This window comes from Plecotus auritus (assembly GCF_963455305.1).
Source record: "Plecotus auritus genome assembly, chromosome: 2".
In the NCBI taxonomy this organism is placed as follows: Eukaryota; Metazoa; Chordata; class Mammalia; order Chiroptera; family Vespertilionidae; genus Plecotus; species Plecotus auritus.
The window spans coordinates 129,221,246-129,242,820 of NC_137771.1; the positions used below are offsets into that span (position 1 = coordinate 129,221,246).

General features: G+C 39.7%; 1 pseudogene across 1 annotated transcript in view; it reads right to left on the reverse strand.

The window, feature by feature from the left end:
* Nucleotides 1-12,461, reverse strand: part of LOC308241198 (valine--tRNA ligase-like) — a 71,699-nt pseudogene extending 59,238 nt beyond the window's left edge. Inside the window, exons 1-2 of the transcript in view lie at nt 12,202-12,461; nt 7,846-7,909 (exon numbers count right to left, since the gene is read on the reverse strand). The product of the transcript in view is annotated as a valine--tRNA ligase-like (transcript). The remainder of the gene's footprint in view (nt 1-7,845; nt 7,910-12,201) is intronic.
* Between the last annotated feature and the right edge of the window lie 9,114 nt (nt 12,462-21,575).

Genomic DNA, 21,575 nt, shown 5'->3' on the forward strand with positions numbered 1-21,575 from the left:
TCTCTCTCATCATTGATATTTCTATCTCTCTCTCCCTCTTCCTCTCTGAAATCAGTAAAAATGTATTAAAAAATAAAGAACAATATAAATGAGCAAATAAAACAGAAATGGTCTCATAGTTACAGAAAACAGACTGATGGTTGTTAGAGGGGAAGGGTGTTGGAGGACTGAATGAAAAAGCTGAAGGGAATGAGAAGTACAGAATGGTAGTTACAAAATAGTCATGGGAAGGTAAAGTACAGCATAGAAAATATAGTCAATAATATTGTAACAACTATATGTATATTGTGCTAGGTGGGTCCTGAAAATATCAAGGGGAACACTTTGTAAAGTATAGGATTGTCTAACCACTCTGTTGTACACCTGAAACTAATCTATATATATAAAAGCCTAAGTGACGGGCTCACCGTCTAGTAGCTATGACGTGCACTCACCACCACAGGGCAGATGGTCAATGCAGGAGCTCAAACCACAGGCATAGAAACATGGAACAGACTGATGAATCTCAGAGGGAAGGGGAGAGGAGGGAGGGTAGGGAGAGATTAACCAAAGATCTTATATACATACTAGAGGCCCGGTGCATGGATTTGTGCACTGGTAGGGTCCCTTGGCTTGGCCTGCGGGGATCAGGCCGAAACAGCTCTACAACATCCTCCGAGGGGTCCTGGTTTGTGGGAGGGTGCAGGCCAGGCCAAGGGACCCAAAATAATACAAAATCTAAAAAGTAATCAAGAAACAATTAAAAACTTAATACACACACATATATGCACACACATGCACACAAACAAGGACTTGCTAAAGAAACTCATCAACTGTCAGTCACTAACCTGATTCTTAAGCATCCTGTGTAACATCCCTCCTCTTTACCTCCCCACACCCTCTTATTTTTTGAACTTCAATTCACTTTTGTTTATATTAATACTAGAGGCCCAGTGCACAAAATTAGTGCACGGGGGGGGGGGTGTGTCCCTCAGCTCAGCCTTCACCCTCTCTAATCTGGGACCCCTTGAGGGATGTCTGACTGCCCGTTTAGGCCCGATCCTGGTGGGATCGGGCCTAAACGGGCAGTCAGACATCCCTCTCACAATTCAGGACTGCTGGCTCCCAACCGCCCGCCTGCCTGCCTGCCTGATTACCCTTAACTGCTTCTGCCTGCCAGCCTGATCACCTTCTAACCACTCCCCTGCCAACCTGATTGATGCCTAACTGTTCCCCTGTCGGCCCGATTGCCCCTAACCTAACTGCCCTTTCCTGCTGGCCTGGTCACCCCTAACTCCTCTTCCCTGATGGTCTGGTCACCCCTAACTATCCTCCCCTGCAGGCCAACCTGATTGCCCCTAACTGCCCTCCCCTGCAAGCCTGGTCACCTCAAACTGCTCTCCCCTGCTGGCCTGGTTGCCCCCAACTGCCCTCCCCTACAGGTCTGTTCCCCCTCAAACTGCACTCCCCTGCAGGCCTTGTCCCTTTCAACACGCCATGCCCACCAGCCAATCAGGAGAAAGTATGCAAATTAATCCAAACTATATGGCTGCGGCCATGGAGTGAGCAGGAGGCTTGGGTTTCCCCAGCAATGGAGGAAGCCAAGCTTTCTGCACACTCTGGCTGGCCTAGGCCTCCACTCAAGGCTACAAAGTTTCAATTATAGAAGATAAATAAATCCCAACAAAAATGGCTGTGGCCACGGAGCAAGCAGGAGGCTTGGCTCCGCTGAAGGCTACAAAGTTTCAATTGTAGAAGATAAATAAATCCCAGATACCAGGGCCTCCACTTGGGTCACCGGGGGGCATGGCCAGCCTGAAAACCACCACAGGCCCCTCGCCCAGGCTGCCCCATGCCCCAAGGGAACCCCCACCCTGATCCAGGTCACCCTTCAGGGCAAACCACTTGGCCCCCACCCATGCACCAGGCCTCTATCCTATCTAATCCTATCTAATAAAAGAGTAATATGCAAATTGACCATCACTCCAACATACAAGATGGCTGCTCCCATGTGGTCAAAGATGACTGCCCCCATGTGGACACAAGATGGCCACCACAAGATGGCCAGCAGGGGAGGGCAGTTGGGAGAGACCAGGCCTGCAAGGGAGGGCAGTTGGGGCCGACCAGGCCTGCAGGGAAGGGCAGTTGGGGGGAATCCAGTTCTGCAGGGGAGGGCAGTTAGGGGTGACCAGGTCTTCAGGGGAGGGCAGTTAGGGGAAAACAGGCTGGCAGGGGAGCAGTTAGGCATCAATCAGGCTGGCAGGGGAGTGGTTAGGGGGTGATCAGGCTGTCAGGCAGAAGCTGTTAGGGGCAATCAGGAAGGCAGGCAGGCGAGCAGTTGGGAGCCAGCAGTCCTGGATTGCGAGAGGGCAGTCGGACATCCCTCGAGGGGTCCCAGATTGGAAAGGGTGCAGGCTGAGCTGAGGGACACCACCCCCATGCACGAATTTTGTGCACCGGGCCTCTAGTACATATATAAACACCTAAGGAATGCATCGTGCTCAGTTTAGCATTTTGGTTTGTTTTTGATGAACTGCTTCAGTTGGCACATTGGCACTAGGGCTGTTTTCTTTTTCCCATTAGGACAGAGCCTCTTCCTTTTATATCAGAAAATCCCACTGTGACTAGGTCATTATTTAACCATGACAAAAGTTTGAAAATTATTAGCATGTGGGACTTGGGCCACCACATTTTGCTTTAGAGTGGTTTGCTTTAGAGTGGTTTGTTGATGCTAATGTATGACACCCTGTGGTGCTTTATCTCCTTTACTCTTTGCCTTTCTCTTTTGTAACATTTCACATGTGGAGCTAGAGTGATTAATATTTTATGCAGTTGTTCTTATGGGCAGCACGATTCTGCAGGTTCTATTCAACTCTCCAGTATCTCTGCTGCCACTGAAAGGTAACTAATAGCTGGTGCTGGGCCCCTCATGGCTCTGGGAGGTCTCCTGCAAAAAAGAAACAGACAATTTCTTGTCACATCATAAATTTATAAGGAGCTAATTAAAGGCTTTCCCTTGCATCTTAAACACATTCAGAGTCCCATATCACAAGGAATGATTCCTGTTTAATTACCACTGGCTTGTAAAAATTTGCTGCTCAAAGTGTATTTTAATGCCAGGCAGATTATTAGCACAAATGGAAAACTGTGCCTGGAAAATTTCCAAAGAATATAAACTTGCACCAAACTATATGCCTATATTTTTCTCTTAATTATTTGTGTAGAGAGAGACATATAATTTAATTTTAAAACTTTTGAAACTGTCATAAAAATTTATGGCTTGATCACATTGAACTATAAAACTGAACATTCATCATGCTCTTTGCATTTTCCTCACCAGTAAGCTCTATTAATTTCTTTTTTTTTGCTGTTTTAGACAACTTTTAAACATAAATACATGTTCTAAATTATGCTGCTGGAAGATTTTTGGTGGATTTCTAGAGATTTAAAACACATGCTATAGAAGCATAGTTTTTAATTCTGATTTGGGGCATTGTCAATTGTTATGGATTTTATTGGAAATGGAGCATGATAAAAATCAGATTCTAATATGATTCAGGAAAAAAAAATGTTTAAAGCATCTGTTTAGATTAATCTGGAACCAATTTACCCTGAAGAGCTCTTTGATTATTCCTGTTAGATAACTTACTTGAGCTAATGTGTAATGGATAATCCATTTAAGTGCTCTTATCAGAAGCCCTGAAGCTGTTTATAGTGATCACAATAGATTACAGCTCTTCCACTGAAAGTAAGTAATCAAAATTATTAATAACTATGAGACATGTAAAGTCATTAGTTGAAATAAACAAGTTTTTTTCAGCACCTGACCATTGATTATTAAGATATAACTGTTTATTTGAGCAGCTACTATTGGCAGATTATAATTTACACAATAGCATAAGGTTAAAATACATCTTTATGTGCATCTTAACTTTATTACTCTAATACATACATTTTTACTAAGAGAAAAATACAGAACCTATAAAATTCCATTTTTTATAAAAGGATGCTAAAAGATAGATATGATTTTTAGAGGTAGTAAAAGATTTTTTGTTTTGTTTTTCTTTTTGTGTAACCTGTTAATCATAATGTAAAATATTTTCCATTTTAGCTAATACAAATGATAGAAAAGTAAATTTTTCAATAATTCAGGCCTTCTTTAAGCTTTACTGAGCAAAATATCTGCTATATTTGGAAATGGAAAACCTAAAACAACTCCCATTTTAAAGTACATTCACTTATATTTAGGAATATTTTTTCTGTCAACCTTTGTGGCTCAGGTGTAGGTACACGAGTTAGGCCTTCACGCATCCACACTAGACTGGTTTTCAGAACAATGTAAGAAGCAGATGATGTATGCAATTTTTCTTCTAAACATTTAGAGACAACAGTGTTAGTGGTCCAGGTGTCCACAGAGGCACATGGTGCTCATGCTAAGTAACATGATTAGTGGTGGCTCAGTTATGTTCCTTCTGGGTGAGGTTTGGACATTGATCCTGGCTATGTAAGTGCTATGCTTGACTCTGTATCCCCCAGAGCTGTAATGAGCCACCAAACATTTTAAAATATTTTTGTCTTAAACTGGCAAGATTAGGTTTTCTTGGTGACCAAAAAGTTTGTATGTAAATTAACACTGCATCGAAAGGCAAGTAGTTAACCACATGGTGTAACCTGTTATAACTTATGTAGAATATCACCATCTTTGAAAATATTATACCCACATACACTTCATTAATATTGACTTAAGAATATCCAAACCTGCAGAGAACGTTTATGAGAATGTATGTTTGCTACACTGAAGACAATTGCCTGGAAACAAGCTCTCAAGTGCTTTTGAGAGTGACAGTTTTACAGTTTATTTTATACATTTGGAATTAAAGAAGGAACAAAAGAAAGATTACACAAAGGTGGGACAAACAGGACTGGGACTGGGTTACAAGATGGTTAATAATATAATGTGCTCTCTTGAGGGTGGTTATTCTTATTTCAAAGGTGTGTTAACTTACGTATTCAAAAACAAGGGAGATGGCTTGCTTAAGAGAAAAATAAACCTAAGAGTAAAGAAGCTATATGACTGGGGCATGATCACCTACCATGACCTGCCCCTTTAGGAATTTATGATCAGCTAAATCTGTGAGGTGACTTTTCAGAACCCCTTTCCATCCATATTAGAAACCGAAGTTCTTTCATCATATCTGCATTCTCAGTTTCATAATTCTCCTTTCAGAGCATCTTTGGCAAGGCTTTCACAAATGGTACTGCTACATCTTAGCATGGATTTTTTATGACTGGTTGTGATTTGGATTGATAGACCAGTCTAGAGAGGCCCTGAGGGCAGAGGGAATGTAATGGAAAGTAAAATTACTAAATTAGGGCCATGAAGACCCATTTCACTTCCTTCACAATTTTGCTAAAGACTTTTTGTAATCACATCATTTACCATATACTTTTCTAAGGATACACATATATTTTACTAATTGTGTTTTTGTCTAAGTTATGTAGCCATTAGAACCCACTCATTTAAAACAATAGATACAAGAGTAATAATTTTTATTAACATGTCTTAATCATGTAAACTTTATAACAATCTAGTGAGAGATGGGTATTACAATTTGAAAGGAGGGGAACTCAGTATTTAGTAACTTGTCAAGGTGTAAGAATTGATAAACACTGGAGCCTAATTCAAACCCAGGCTGTTTGCCTCAAAACAATATGTTTCCACTACTAGTATGTCATCTTCTGCAGTGGCATATATCATGATTTTACTATTCAATATTACCTGAGGCTATTTAGACTAACAAACTATTTAAGTTACAATGAAGTCAGTAGAAGATACATTGAATAACTTGAATTCTGTATTGTGAAGACATTTTATAGTCTCTAAATGCAAAGATGACCAAACTATTAGCCTAGGATGGTTCTGTTTAATTAGCATTGCTTCTGTGTAATGTCAATTGTTCTCCCTTTTACTCTCAAAAGCATCTTGATTTGTACAAAAATGTATATGTTCCTTAGGGCTAAATTGTGTCCCCAGAATGAGCATAACTAAAATTCATAGGTTGAATTTCCAACTGCCAGCACCTTAGAATATACCTGTATTTGGAGTTGTAGTCTTTAAAGAGGTAAGTTAAAACAAAGCTTTTGGAATGGGCCATAATCCAAGATGGCTGATGTCCTCAAAAGAGGAAATTTAGACACATAAAGATAACAAGGATGTGTGTGCACAGAAGAAAAGCCATGTGAGTACACAGCAAGAAGACAACCATCTACAAGTCAAAGAGAGAAGCCTCAGAAGAAAGCAACCCTGCTGAGACCTTGGTCTTGGATTTCTAGCCTACAGATCTTTGAGAATCTAAATATTTTTGTGTCCTTCACCCAATCTCTACCATTTTACTATGGCAGCCCTACCAAACTAATGCACATATGTACTCTTATGTGATCAATATAGAGATAGAGAAATAGAAATGGAGATACACAGGGATGGAAATAATGGTGTGGGTTTTTTTTGGTTTATGTTTTATTGTTGACAGTATTATAGATGTCTCCTATTTTTTCCCACTTCCCCCCCTTCAACCAGCCCCCTTCCCATCCCAGGCCTTCACCACACTATTGTCTGTGCCATGGGCTATGCATATATGCGTATAAGTTCTTTATTTATTCAAAAGAAACATGCTGATGTGTAAGTTTCAGCCCTTGAAACTAGTGTTTGTATATGACAATTATTATGAACTAATGTTTGTGTGCCCACAAATTTATATGTTGAAGACTTAACTCCCAAATGTGACTATATTTGGAGTGGGAATTGGGGGAGATTATTAGATTTTGAGGGTGGGGCTCTCATAACTAAAATTACTGCTCTTACAAGAAGAAACTCCAGAGAGATGACCTTTATCTCAGCCATGGTTGGATACAGCAAGAAGGCAGCCATACACAAACCAGGAAGAAGTCTCTGTTCTTGGATTTCCCAGACTCTCTAAAGGTGAGAAATAAATGATTGTTATTTAAGCCACCCGATTTATGGTATTTTTGTTATAACAAAGCAACTGACTAAGATGACTATAATAGTTATAAATCACTTATACATTTTTATTCTGTTTTGTAAACTTCATGCAGAAAATAAGGTCAGCACAGTAAACACTGGATTTAAAAATAACCATCTAATACATTAAGTTAAGGGGGACTATTGCATATTGTCCATTAAAACAATTTGTTCTTTAGAAATATAGAGTGTACAGGCTTACTCACATTTATGAAAAGTACTAATTTTTAATCTGCCACTTATATTTTGTTTGTAAGTTCTAGAAAATGCAACCCAAACTAGTTCAAGCAAAAACCAACTAACAAATGCATTGGTCATATAGTTGAACAATCAAGGACTAACTTCCCCTCGGGATTATTTAATTCAGAGACATATACTTTCAAATGGATTTGGTTCCTTTTGTACTTCAACTCTATTTTTCATAATATTGGCTCCATTAATAGACTATAATTGTTTACATGAAGGCTACTGACTTAGTCTGCTCAGACTGCAATAACTGAGTGGCTTAACAAAATACCATAGACTGCGTAGTTTAAAAACAGGCATTTATTTTCTCACAGTTGCAGAGACTGGAAGATCAAGATCAAGGTGCCTTGGTCAGTTTTTGGGTGAGAGGGTGAGAGGGTGAGAGGGTGAGAGGGTGAGAGGGTGAGAGGGTGAGAGGGTGAGAGGGTGAGAGCTCTTTTCCTGGCTTGCAGACTGCTGCCTTCTGTCTATGTCCTTACATTGTTTGCAGAAAGAGAACCTTGGTGTCTCTTTCTCTTCTTATAAGAGCACCAGCCCTATCAGATTAGGGTGTCAATTTTATGATCTCAATTAACCCTTACCACCTCTTCACAAACCCTATCTCCAAATTCAATCACATTGGGGGCCACAGCTTTAACATATAAACTGGGGGGAACACAAACATTCAGTTTATAACTTTATGGCCCTGGTCTTCATAAATTCATGTCTGTCTCACAAGCAAATATAACATTCCATTTTTACAATCCAAAGTCTTAATAATCCCCTGGGCCAGTGCTGGGAGTGTCAGCATTTATAATTCCTGAATTATCTTTTCTTGAAGGATAACACAGGTTAGCTGTTTTTTCCATTCCATCTTGTTTTCTCTTTTCCCTCTAGTTCCATTAGGCAGTGTTTCTGCTGGTATGATCCCATTTTTATTCCTGGCTGCACAGTGGCTGATTAAAGTCATCCTTCAGACCCATACTAATTTTCTTCTCAAAAGCTTGTTCAGCCAACTTTTAGTGTTCTCTTCAGAATGGCTTCCTAGCATTTTTGCAATATGAATTGAGAATTTTCCAAATATTCAAGTTCTCATTCCATTTTGCTTAAAAATTCCTTATTTAATTCATGTTTCTCCTTCCACATTTTACTATATGCAGTTAGGAGGATCCAGACTACACTTTCAATACTTTTCTTAGAAATCTTCTTAGCTAAATATCCAATTTCATGGTCCACAAGTTTTACCTTATGCAAAAGACTAGAACATAATTAAGTCAAGTTCTTTGCTACTTTATAACTAGGATTGCCAGTTTCCACAAAACTGTTTCTCATTTCCATCTGAGACCTCCTCAGAAAATCCTTTAATGTCCACATTTCTACCAATCGTCCCCTTCATGGAAATCTTGGGCTTTTTTAAGCATATACCTCAAGGCTTGTCCAGCCTCTACCCATTACCCATTTTCAAATCCACTTTCAAATGTTTAAGGTATTTGTTACAGCATTTCTCAGTACCAAAATCTGTCTTGGTCAGGGTACTCCAGAAAAACAAAACCAATAGTAGAGCCCAACAGAAGTTACAGTGGTGAAGGCAATTTTTATTCAGGACAATTTCAATACGGGAAAAGAAACCCCAGTACAAAACATCTTCATTCCAAATTCAACAGTGATAATAAGGATGTAAAACAGCATGGGATTGGTAAATGGAGATTGACTAAGAGGACAGACATTAAGTCTGGGAAACTTCTGCCTGAACATATCTATAATAATAAAAGTGTAATATGCTAATTAGACCAGAGGTCCTTCTGGACGATCTTCCAGACGAAGCCGGGGCTGTGAGGGAAGCCAGTGCCAGCAGCTGGGGGTAGGAAGGCCTACTCTTGCACGAATTTCATGCATCAGGCCTCTAGTATGCATATAAACACACATACATGTACAGGAGAGGGCAAAACTTGGCTTACAGTTGACGTATGAAAAAATAGTACAATAATTAACAAATAATAATTCAAGAATATACGGTGTTTTTCATACAAGAGTAAACCTACGTGTGTGTGTGTGTGTGTGTGTGTGTGTGTGTGTGTGTGTTTATATAGAGAGAAAGAAAGACGTACATGTAGATCTACACTAATAAAAGTGAAATAAGCAAATTGACCATACCTCCATGACGCCCACCAGCCAATCAGGAGGGAGCATGCAAACTAACCCAACAAAGATGGTGGGTTAATTTGCATATGCAGGTGCAGAGTGAAGACTGAAGGCTCCGGCCCGAGCAAAGACTGAAGACTGAAGACTGAAGACAACTGAAGACTGAAGACTGAAGAAGCTTGGCTTCTCTGCTGCAGCAGGAGCGGATAAGCCAAGCCTCGCTGTGGCTGGAGTGGAGAAGCCTAGCCTCAAGGCTTGGCTTCTCCACTGAGGCTGGAGTGAAGGCCTGGGTCCTGGGTGCCTGAGGAAAACTGGTGCCGGTAGCCAGGGGAAGAAAGGCCTATTGCACGAATCATAGTGCAATGGGCCTCTAGTATAACTATAATTATAGCTATAGATACAGATGTAAGGAGTTGGCTTGCATGATGATAGAGTCACACGGGTCCCAAGATCTATCTGCAGATAGTAAGCTGGAGACCCAGGAGAGCTTCTGGCACAGTTCCACCCCAAATGTAGGCCGGCTGTGGGCCCGGGAAAGGCTGCTGTTTTCAATTTGGGTCTGAAGGCAGAAAAGAAACAATCTCCCAGCTCAAGGCAAATAGATAAGAGTTCCCTTTTACCCTGGAGACAGTCATCCTTTTATGTTATTCAGGCCCTCAACTGACTGGATGCAGCTCACTCACTTAGGGAGGGCAATCTGCTGTACTCAGTCTATGAAGTCAATGTTAATGTCACCCAGAAACATCCTCATGTACACCCAGAATGATGTTTTAGCAAATGTCTAGGCACACCATGGCTTAGTCAAGTTGATATATAAAATTAACCATCACAACTGCCAAGAGGGTATTTACTGATCACTTAAAACATGTCCTGTGATTCACTCCCTTTAGATCATCTTACATTATGTCACCATCCCTCCACTAAGCACTACAAGGAGATGGATTACATGAACCTATTGGCAAATATGGGTTATGTTTCTTTCATTCAGTCAATTACACTTGTTCATATGACTCATTTTGATTCTTGACAAGGTCCTCTGCTTCATGACTAGGAATTCAGAGCAGTTGGTAGGAAAGCCACACCAAATTGATGATATTTCCCTAAGAAAATTCAGACACTTTTTCCAGAAGAAGAAATGGCAGGCAAAGAACACAAGTTGTTTTTCCAAATTGAAAGCTGATTATTAGAAGTTTGTAATTGGTTACCATGTATTTATAAATAAATAAGATGTATCAATTCATAAGAAACCTGAATGCTGTGCTATAGTATACATTATAAAGAAAATTAAATCAGCACTAAACAACATCTACCTTAAACCATCTATGGGCAAAAAGTCTCTCTAGTTACAATAACTCAGGACTCCAAGAATATGCTTCTCTCCCTTTTCATAGTGTTCCTTCTTTGGCATCATAAGATAGTTTTCTGTTATAAAAAGATCAATTCTAATAACTACTTCAATGTCTGGATTTGCATATAAGAAAATATCACTGTAGGTTAAGAGTTCTATATCTTTTCTCTGCCTCAACACTCTTGCTAGGTATGGCCTACTCTCCTCATTAAAAATGGCTTAGTTAGATCTTAATTCTTATGTGTGTGTGAAGGAATACAGTACAGAAGCATTTCCAATCAATGGCCAGCAGGACCTGCCTCCTCCCAATCCCCAGCAAACCCCTTTCCCCTCACCCATGGAAGCCTCAACCAATTATTGACAGGAGTTGGTATCAATTTTCTCCCTTGTGGGGAGTGGAATGTAACTCTGAGGCTCCAGTTCTCCACTGGTTTTCAGAATTTGCCATTGGGTTTGAGTTCCAGTTACCTATTAGGATATCTTGCTTAATAGCACATACTTAAGCGGCTGCCTTTTTAATAGTGTCCTCCCAAAGTCATGATCACCTGGAAAGTCAGAATGAGACCTTATTTGATTAGGATTTCCTCCTGCAATTGACTATCGGTGCAATAGGAGGTTACTTATTTTTTTTTATTTTTTAAATATATTTTTTATTGATATTTTACAGAGAGGAAGGGAGAGGGATAGAGAGCTAGAAACATCGATGAGAGAGAAACATCGATCAGCTGCCTCCTGCACACCTCCCATTGGGGATGTGCCCGCAACCAAGGTACGTGCCCTTGACCGGAATCGAACCCAGGACCCTTCAGTCCGCAGGCCGACGCTCTATCCACTGAGCCAAACCAGTTTCGGCGAGACCTTATTTGGAAATTGGTCTTTGAAGAGATATTTAGTTAAGTATCTTGAGATGAGATTATAATGGATTAATATAGACCCTAAATGTGCTGAGAGTATTCTTATCAGAGGCCCTAAAAGGCAGAGACACAGGGAAGAAAGTCATGTGAAGAGGAGGTGTGGATTGAAGGTATGCTGCCACAAAGCAAGGAATGCCAGGAGCCAACAGAACCTGGAAAAGGCAAGGAAGGATTCATCATGGAACCTGGAGCAGGTGTGGCCCCCTCAACATCTTAATTTTGGAATCTGAACCCCTGAACTGTGAGAGAATACATTTCTATTGTTTTAAGCCACCAAGTTTATGACTATTTGTTATAATACTCCCTAAGAAAACTAGTGCATTTCCCATCCCTGCCTCGCCTCACTTCTATACTACCTATGGACGTTTCCTGGAATCATGTTAAAAATAAACGACTTGCATGCAAATCATTGAGTTAGGGTCTGGTAACCCAAATTAAGACATTGACCAAACTATTGTGAAAAGTATTGATTTTCTGAATTTCAATCTGTTCTCCTCCAATTTACTAGGACTGATACAGAATAACAGATAGACCTTTTGCATATCTGCACTCACTTTCTGGCATCGATGTGCTGGCTGGCTGATTTACAGAGTTGTAGCCCACAGGGACATATTCGAGAGCTTGTAAATAGCTCTTCCACACTTTTCCTCTTATTTCTGAAAGCCAGCAGAATGACAGTGATGGCAGTTATGCCTCCGTTTTTGGCTGGAGCATATTCTGCCTGAGCCAGGCTTGCTGCTCTCAGAGTTTGTTTTAGAATAATAATCAATGTTGACTTGACATAGATCCAGGAGAGAGATCCATAGACTGCCATCCATGCACAGACACAAAGGAGTCATTTCCTTTTAGTCTGTACTGTAAAAGGCACTCTTCTAAATGAGAGATAATCTTATTTTTTAATGTTTCTCTATCTGTAATTTATTATAAAATAAATTGAAGTTTTCAAATACAAATTTTTAACAACTTGTTTTCTTCCTTTCAAGTTTTTTATGTGCATTAAAGTAAATGCTCATTCACATTTTTTAGTTTTATTTCATATTTTAGCTCTAACTGTAACAATTTATATATAACACTGTGCCAATTTTAATGTTTTGCTAGTATGTTTTAGTAATAGGGATTAATTAAAAAGTATACTAAAATTTTAAGTTGCACCAAAAACATAACATTTAATTCAGGGCTTTTAAAAAACGTAAGTTAAAATATAGGTGAGCAAGTTTAAATTGTGGTCATTTTTCAGATTTTCTTATCTCATAAAACTTGCATCACAGAATCTCAAGTGTTTTCATTTAGTACTGTATGTTGCTGGGAAACATCAAATATTTCAGTTGCTACCAAAAGGTCTGTATGTAGTATTCATTCAGCTACTAAAGAGAGAAGTCAGTAAAAAGGGTTAACTGGCTAACAGATACCTTTCCATGTAGCTCAAATTTTGGATAAAATACACTGGATAAAATACAAGGAGAATTGATTTCTAAGCCTAGTAATCACAGTACTTCATGACTCAGGTCCAGTTTTCTAGAAAAACTCTCATATTCTCTTTGTTCCCTTAAAAATCGTCAGCTGTGTAACCACCCAGTGAAGTTTCCAATGGCCTATGGAATAATGCCTCTTTCATGTTCTCATCTCTTGACTATGGAGCATTCTATTCTTTAATTTAAGACGAGTTGCTTTGTCAGTTTTAGAAAAAGCTATGGTTCTATGGAAAATTTTATACATAGATATAAATATAGATATAGAGATATAGATATATATATATGTGTATATATATATATACATATATATATATATATATATATATATAGAGAGAGAGAGAGAGAGAGAGAGAGAGAGAGAGTATAATATCTTACCTAATAATAGAGAAACATGTAAATTGACCATACCTCTGCTATGCCCACAGCCAATCAGAGTGAGTATGCAAATTAACCCAATAAAGATGGAAGTTAATTTGCATACATACTTGGGTCCCGGAAACTTCCTCCGCACCCAGGTCACTCCCAGCTGCCATCTTGCGGAGGCTTTAAGCTTGGGGATGGGGGTACCCACTTCCCAAGCCTACAGCCTGGGGTGGAGGTTGTAGGCTTGGGAAGGGGCTGAGCCTGGGATCGGAGGGGCGGGGGGTGCCCACTTCTCAAGCCTACAGCCTGGGCCAGAGGCTGTAGGCTTGGGAAGTGGCCGAGCCTGGGATTGGAGGTGCGGGGGGTGCCCACTTCCCAAGCCTATAGTCTGGGGCGGAGGCTGCAGACTTGGGAAAAGGCCGAGCCTGGAATTGGAGAGAAGGGGGAAAAATCAATGGAAACTTATCCTCAGGTGAGGATAAAAAGAAAAATAAAGAAATGTCATATCTTATGAAAGGCACATCTTGAAAATGCCTAAAGAAAGTTGTCATTTTTTCATGGTGAAGGGACTGGAGTCCATGTTGATGAAAATATCTTGGTGGCTGCTGAGACTGGCAGTGGCTGCAGTAGCGGGGTGATGGGGCTGGCGCCTTCCCCTGATCAGCCTGGTCGCCTCCCGCAAAGGGAGGACAGACTGCTCCAATGGGAAGTGGGCCTAAGCCATCAGTAGGACATCCCCTGAGGGATTCCAGTATGTAAGAGGTGGCAGACTGAGCTGAGGGACCCCTCCCCCATGCATGAATTTCATGCACCGGGCCCCTAGTCTACATATATAAACAGGCAATATGTTAATTAGCCAGGTGTCAGGAGGAGGCTACATCATGACCGCTCAGGAGGAGCTGCTCATGCAGATGGGCGGGAGGGGACTGCATGCCACCCTCAGCCGCAGCAGCCACAACACACAGGAGTGCCTGCCCCCATTCCAGTGGACACAAAGCAGTGGCCGGGGGTGTTCTCCAAGTGACTGCCACACGGCTTGGGGCACGCCTCCACCGCAGTGGACACAACGTGGTGGGCTACATGGGTCAGACGCGGGTCCTGGCCCCCCGCGGGGTGCCTCCTCACATGGTGGGAGGTGGGGCGCCTCCTCGCGTGATTTCAATTGTGTGCTGGGCCTCTAAGTGATTCTATAAAAAGATATATATGTAAACTATAGTTCTATAAACAAATACATATACATGTATGATATTTTAAACAATTGTAAGATAAAATACTTTTCTATTTATGTTTACTATAGAGCTCTTAAATATTTATGTGAGAATGGCAAGAAAGGAATAAAAATACATATTTTTTTACTGTGAGGTAACTTTAAATATACTAAATTTATGATAATTTTATGGCACTTATAAAACAACTAGAGGCCCAGTGCATGAAAATTCATGCACTGGAGGGAGGGTCCCTCAGCCTGGCCTGCCCCCTCTCATAGTCCAGGAGCCCTCAGGGGAGGGAGGTGACATGGCGATCAGGGGAAGGTGATGCCTCATCACACCTCTGCTGCTGCCACTGCCAGCAGTGCAAGCCTTGGGCGGCCCTGGGCAACTGGGCATCCACCATCCGAGGCTTGCTTGTGCCTTGGGCCAGCCCTGGGCGGCTGGGGGGCTGAAGGAACTGGGGGACTCCGGAGGCAGGTGCACAGAATGACCCGGCCCACCTGGGGGTGGGCCCCCACATGCCTGCCACCCTGACGGGACTGAGCGGACTGGGCGCCACCATCTTGTGGCTATGGGCGCCACCATTTTTTAGGGTAGGGCAGTCAATTAGCATAGTCCCTTCTTATTGGCTGTGGGTACCGCCATCTTTGTGATGGCATGAGGGTCAATTAGCATATTCCCTCTTTATTAGATAGGATCAAGTCCCTGTGTTCCTACTTAATGTAATTTATTACATTTTAAATGAATATATGGAATATTTTCTAATTAACTATATTTCTTTTTATCTTCTCTTTACCAAGTATTACTTTTTCAATAATAAAAGGTAGCTATATACAAACAGAAATGTTTATGATATAGATAGGTTAATTAGCTGAAAATCTAAACTAGGGATTGAGTCATAAGTAAAATGTTAGAATATCTCTCTCCTTTTAGCCCTTCAAAATATTGACAGCTCCAGCTGGTTTAGCTCATTGGATAGAGTGTCAAACCTGACTTGAAGGGTCCCATGTTCAAGTTAGTTAAGGGCATGTACCTTGGTTGCAGGCTCGGTCCCCCACTTGCCAGAGGCAACCAAATGATGTGTTTCTTTTACATATATGTTTCTCTCTGTGTGTCTCTCCCCCTCCCTTCCACGTTTTCTAAAAATCAATGGGAAAATAACCTCGGGTGAGGATTAACAATAATAAAAAAAATTACAAATTTTAGGTATTAATACTTAAATACCATTTTTGGTCATTAGAATTAAATTATTCCTTGACTTGTTTGTTAGATTAACACTCTATAAAAATCTCTAGGTATAATTTCAAACTGGGTTTTTAATGGGAGTTAAACTGAGGAGGAATATAAGTTATCAAATTTGTTTTTGTTTTTGGATGATCAGAAAGGTATCTTCATTCATCCCATTCAGAGCAGTTGAACATTTTGCCCATCATAATAACCTCAAGCTGATTGTGGTGATAATGAACTACCAGGATGGACTGCTATAAGAATTATATAAATAAATACAGGGACATTAATGTTGAAGTTTTATAAAGGACTAGAGGCCCGGTGCACGAAATTCGTGCATGGGGGAGAGAGGTGTCCCTCAGCCCAGCCTGCACCCTCTCCAATCTGGGATCGGGCCTAAACGGGCAGTTGGACATCCCTCTCACAATCCAGGACTGCTGGGTCCCAACTGCTCGCCTGCCTGCCTTCCTGATTGCCCCTAACTGCTTCTGCCTGCCAGCCTGATCATCCCCTAACCACTCCCCTGCCAGCCTGATTGCCCCTAACTGCTCCCCTCCCAGCCTGTTTTCCCCTAACTGCCCTCCCCTGCAGGCTTGATCACCCACAACTGCCCTCCCCTGCTGGCCATCTTGTGGCAGCCATCTTGTGTCCACATGGAGGCATCCATCGTTGACTACATGGGGGCAGCCATCTTGTGTGTTGGAGTGATGGTCAATTTGCATATTACTCTTTTATTATATAGGATGATATTGTGCTGCATAGTTTCTCTTGCATGCTTCTTTCTTATTGTTCTGCACTGAATATTCTGGTTTTGAGTTCTGCTCATGATGATAAATGTAGATTTAGTCCATTCTTTTTTACTGTTTATTATTTTTCCACAATTCCACATTTTATTTGATTTTTTTAATTTAAAGTACATTTAAGCTTTTTTCAAGTTTGTGCTCTTTTAATCAATGCTGCAGTGAATATCCTTGTGTATATCTCTTTGTAGCTTTGCAAACTTTTTTCTAAGCCATATACACTGAGTGGCCAGATTATTATGATCTCTTTAATCTCATAATAATCTGGCCACTCAGTGTATATCCTATTTAATAAAAGGCTAATATGCAAATTGTCCCCTCTACCAGGAGTTTGACCAGCAGGCAGGCCAGCCAACCACCCATGTCCCCTCCCCATGGCCAGGCTGGCTGGACCCTACCCATGCACAAATTCATGCACTGGGCCTGAATATACATATATACACACTGAGTGGCCATATTATTATGTGTTCAGAGATCATAATAATCTGGCCACTCAGTGTATATCAAAAGTGGAATTATTGGATCATTGAAAACATTTCCTAAATGTTGTCCAGCAAATGGCTGTGCAAATTTATGTTCCTACCACCAGTGCATGAGGACTCCAGTTTCTTCATACTCTCACTACAAACTTGGATTTTTGCCTTTCTGGTGGACTAAAAATTAGTTCTCATTATTTTAGTAATATGTACACTCCTATTTACTAATGAGCTTGGGCATTTCTTATATGTGTATAAGCAATTTTAATTATTTCTATTGTGAATTGCCTCTCAAATTACGATATTTGCATAGATTTAAAATATTAGATCTAATCTTATATTATTATGCAATGTTTTAACTATCTTTGACAAATCTTTTGGTTATTTATCTGTTTATTAATTTGTGCTTTATAGAAAATAAATCATTAATATTTGTATGATTAAAACCACATATTTCCTTTGTTCTTGCATATTTCTCTTTTAAATAAAAACAACTTTACCCACTTAATCCTATAAAAGTATTTGTTTTACTTTAAAAATAATTATTTTTATTTTTCAATTATGGTTGACATACAACAACCCAGTGATTAGACATGTAACTTATTAAGTGTTCACCCCAATAAATCTAGTACCCATTTTATAGTACATATAGTTATTACAATATTATTGACTATATTCCCTCTGCTGTAATTTACATTCTTATGACTATTTTGTAATTACCAATTTGTACTTCTTATTCCCTTTACTTGTTTCACTCATCCCCCCCATCACTCCTTCCATCTAGAAATCATCAAAATGTTCTCTGTATGTATGAGTCTGTTGATATTCTGCTTATTGGTTAATTTTGTTTGTTAGATTCTATATATAAGTGAAATCATATGGCATTTATCTTTATTTGCCTGATTTATTTTACTTGGCACAATACTCTCTCAACCCATCCATGTTGTTGCAGTTGGCAATATTTCATTCATTTTTATGGCTGAGTAATATTCCATTGTATATATGCACCACTTCTTTATTCATTCATCTACAGATGAAACACCTAGGTTGCTTACATATTTTGGTTAATGACACAATGAATATTTGGATGTATATGTCTTTTTGATGTAGTGTTTTGGGTTTCTTTGGATAAATACCCAAAAGTGGAATTGCTGGGTTATTTGTCTCTTGTTACATAGTCTTTGTTATAAAGTCTAGTTTGCTACCTCAGATTTTTGTTTATTTGTTTGTTTATATTTTCTTGAAATATTTTTACAATCAGTCTGTCTGTGTCTCTTTTTTAATTTTTTTTTATTAAGGTATTATATGTGTACATATCTTACCATTGCCCTCCCACCCCACTCCCATACATGCCCTCACCCCCCAATGTTTTGCATCCATTGGTTACTCTTATATGCATGCATACAAGTCCTTCAGTTGGTCTCTTATTTCCCCCACCTCTCCCTAACCTTCCCGCTGTAATTTGACAGTCTGTTTGATGCTTTACTGCCTCTGTATCTATCTTTTTGTTCATCAGTTTATACTGTTTTTCATTATCCCCAAATGAGTGAGATCATGTGGTATTTTTCTTTCATTGACTGGCTTATTTCACTCAGCATAATGTTCTCTAATTCCATCCAGGTGCCTACAAATGGTAGTAATTCCTTCTTTTTTATGGCAACATAGTATTCCATTGTGTAGATGTACCATAGTTTTCTGATCCAGTCATCTGCTGACGGGCACCTAGGCTGTTTCCAAATCTTAGCTATTGCAAATTGTGCTGCTGTGAACATAGGGGTGCATATATCCTTTCTGATTGGTGTTTCTAGTTTCTTAGGATATATTCCTAGGAGTGGGATTATTGGGTCAAATGGGAGTTCCATTTTCAGTTTTTTGAGGAAACTCCATACTGTTCTCCACAGTGGCTGCACCAGTCTGCATTCCCACCAGCAGTGCATGAGGGTTCCTTTTTCTCCGCATCCTCACCAACACTTGTCGTTTGTTGATTTGTTGATGATAGCCATTCTGACAGGTGTGAGATGGTATTGCGTTGTCGTTTTGATTTGCATCTCTCGGATAATTAGTGACTTTGAGCATGTTTTCATGTGTCTCTTGGCCTTCCTTCTGTCTTCTTTCAAAAAGATTCTATTTAGGTCCATTGCCCATTTTTTTTTATTGGATCATTTATCTTCCTTTTATTAAGTTGTATAAGCTGCCTGTAGATGTTGGAGATTAAACCTTTATCAGTGATAACATTTGCAAATACATTCTCCCATACAGTGGGATTTCTTGTTGTTTTGTTGATGGACTCTTTTGCTGTGAAAAAGCTTTTTATTTTGATGTAGTCCCATTTGTTTATTTTCTCTTTGGCTTCCGCTGCCCTAGGGGCAGTATCAGTGAAGAAGTAGTTTCGGCATATGTCTGAGATTTTGCTGCCTGTGGATTCCTCTAGTATTTTTATGGTTTCCCGTCTTATATTTAAGTCCTGTATCCATTTTAAGTTTATTTTTGTGTATTGTGTAAGTTGGTGATCTAGTTTCATTTTTTTTTTTTTGCATGTATCTGTCCAATTTTCCCAACACCATTTATTGAAGAGACTGTCTTGATTCCATTGTATGCTCATGCCTCCTTTGTCAAATATTAATTGCGCATAGTGGTTTGGGTCGATATCTGGATTCTCTATTCTATTCCATTGATCTATATGTCTGTTCTTGTGCCAGTACCAGGCTGTTTTGAGGACAGTGGCTTTGTAATACGGCTTGAAATCTGGTATTGAGATCCCTCCTACTTTATTCTTCTTTCTCAGGATTGCTGTGGCTATTCGGGGTCTTTTTTTATTCCAGATGAATTTTTGGAGAGTTCTTTCTAGGTCTGTGAAATACGCCATTGGTATTTTAATGGGGAGTGCATTGAATCTATAGATTGCTTTGGGTAGTATGGACATTTTAATGATGTTGATTCTACCAATCCATGAACATGGTATGTTCTTTCATCTGTTTACATCTTCCTCTATCCCTTTTTTCAGTGTCCTGTAGTTTTCCGCATATAGGTCTTTTACCTCCTTGGTTAGGTTTATTCTTAAGTATCTTAATTTTTTTGGTGCTATGGTAAATGGGATTGCTTTTTTAGTCTCTCTTTCTGTAAGTTCACTATTGGTGTATAGAAATGCCATAGATTTCTTGGCTTTAATTTTGTATCCTGCTACATTGCTGAATTCATTTATTAAGTCTGTTAGTTTTTTGATGGAGTCTTTTGGGTTTTTTATGTACAATATCATGTCATCTGCAAATAAGGACAGCTTTACTTCTTCTTTTCCTATTTGGATGCCTTTTATTTCTTCTTCTTGTCTAATTGCAATGGCTAATACTTCCAGTACTATGTTGAACAGGAGTGGTGACAGTGGGCATCCCTGTCTTATTCCTGTTCTTAGGTGAAATGGTTTTAGTTTGTGCCCATTGAGTATGATGTTAGCTGTGGGTTTATCATATATAGCTTTTATTATGTTGAGGTATGATCCTTCTATTCCCACCTTGCTGAGAGTTTTTATCAAGAAAGGGTGTTTGATTTTGTTTAATGCTTTTTCTGCATCAATTGATATGACTATGAGATTTTTATCTCTCAATTTGTTTATGTGATGTATCACATTTATTGAGTTGGGGATATTGTACCATCCTTGCATTCCTGGGATAAACCCTACTTGGTCATGGTGTATGATCTTTCTGATGTACTGCTGGATCTGATTTGCTAGAATTTTGTTGAGGATTTTGGCATCTACGTTCATGAGGGATATTGGACTGTAATTCTCCTTCATTGTGTTGTCTTTACCTGGTTTTGGTATTAGGGTGATGGTGGCTTCATAGAATGAGCTTGGAAGTGTTCCTTTCTCTTGAATTTTTTGGAATAGTCTGAGGAGGATAGGTTTTAGTTCTTTCTTGAATGTTTGGTAAAACTCTCCTGTGAAGCCGTCTGGCCCTGGGCTTTTGTTTGCCAGAAGCTTTTTGATGACTGCTTCAACTTCTTCCATAGTTACTGGCTTATTGAGCTATTTAGATTCTTCCTGATTGAGTTTTGGAAGGTTATATTTTTCTAGGAATATGTCCATTTCCTCCAGGTTGTCCAGTTTGTTGGAATAGAGTTGTTTGTAGTATTTTTTAACAATCCTTTGTATTTCGGCAGGATCTGTTGTTATTTCACCTCTTTCATTTCTGATTTTGTTTATTTGGGTCCTCTCTCTTTGCTTCTTGGTGAGCCTGCCTAGAGGTTCATCAATTGTGTTTATCCTTTCAAAGAACCAGCTCTTGGTTTTGTTGATCTTTTGTATTGTTTCTTTGGTCTCTATGTCGTTTATCTCCACTCTGATCTTTATTATTTCCTTCCTTCTGCTTACACTGGGCTTTTCT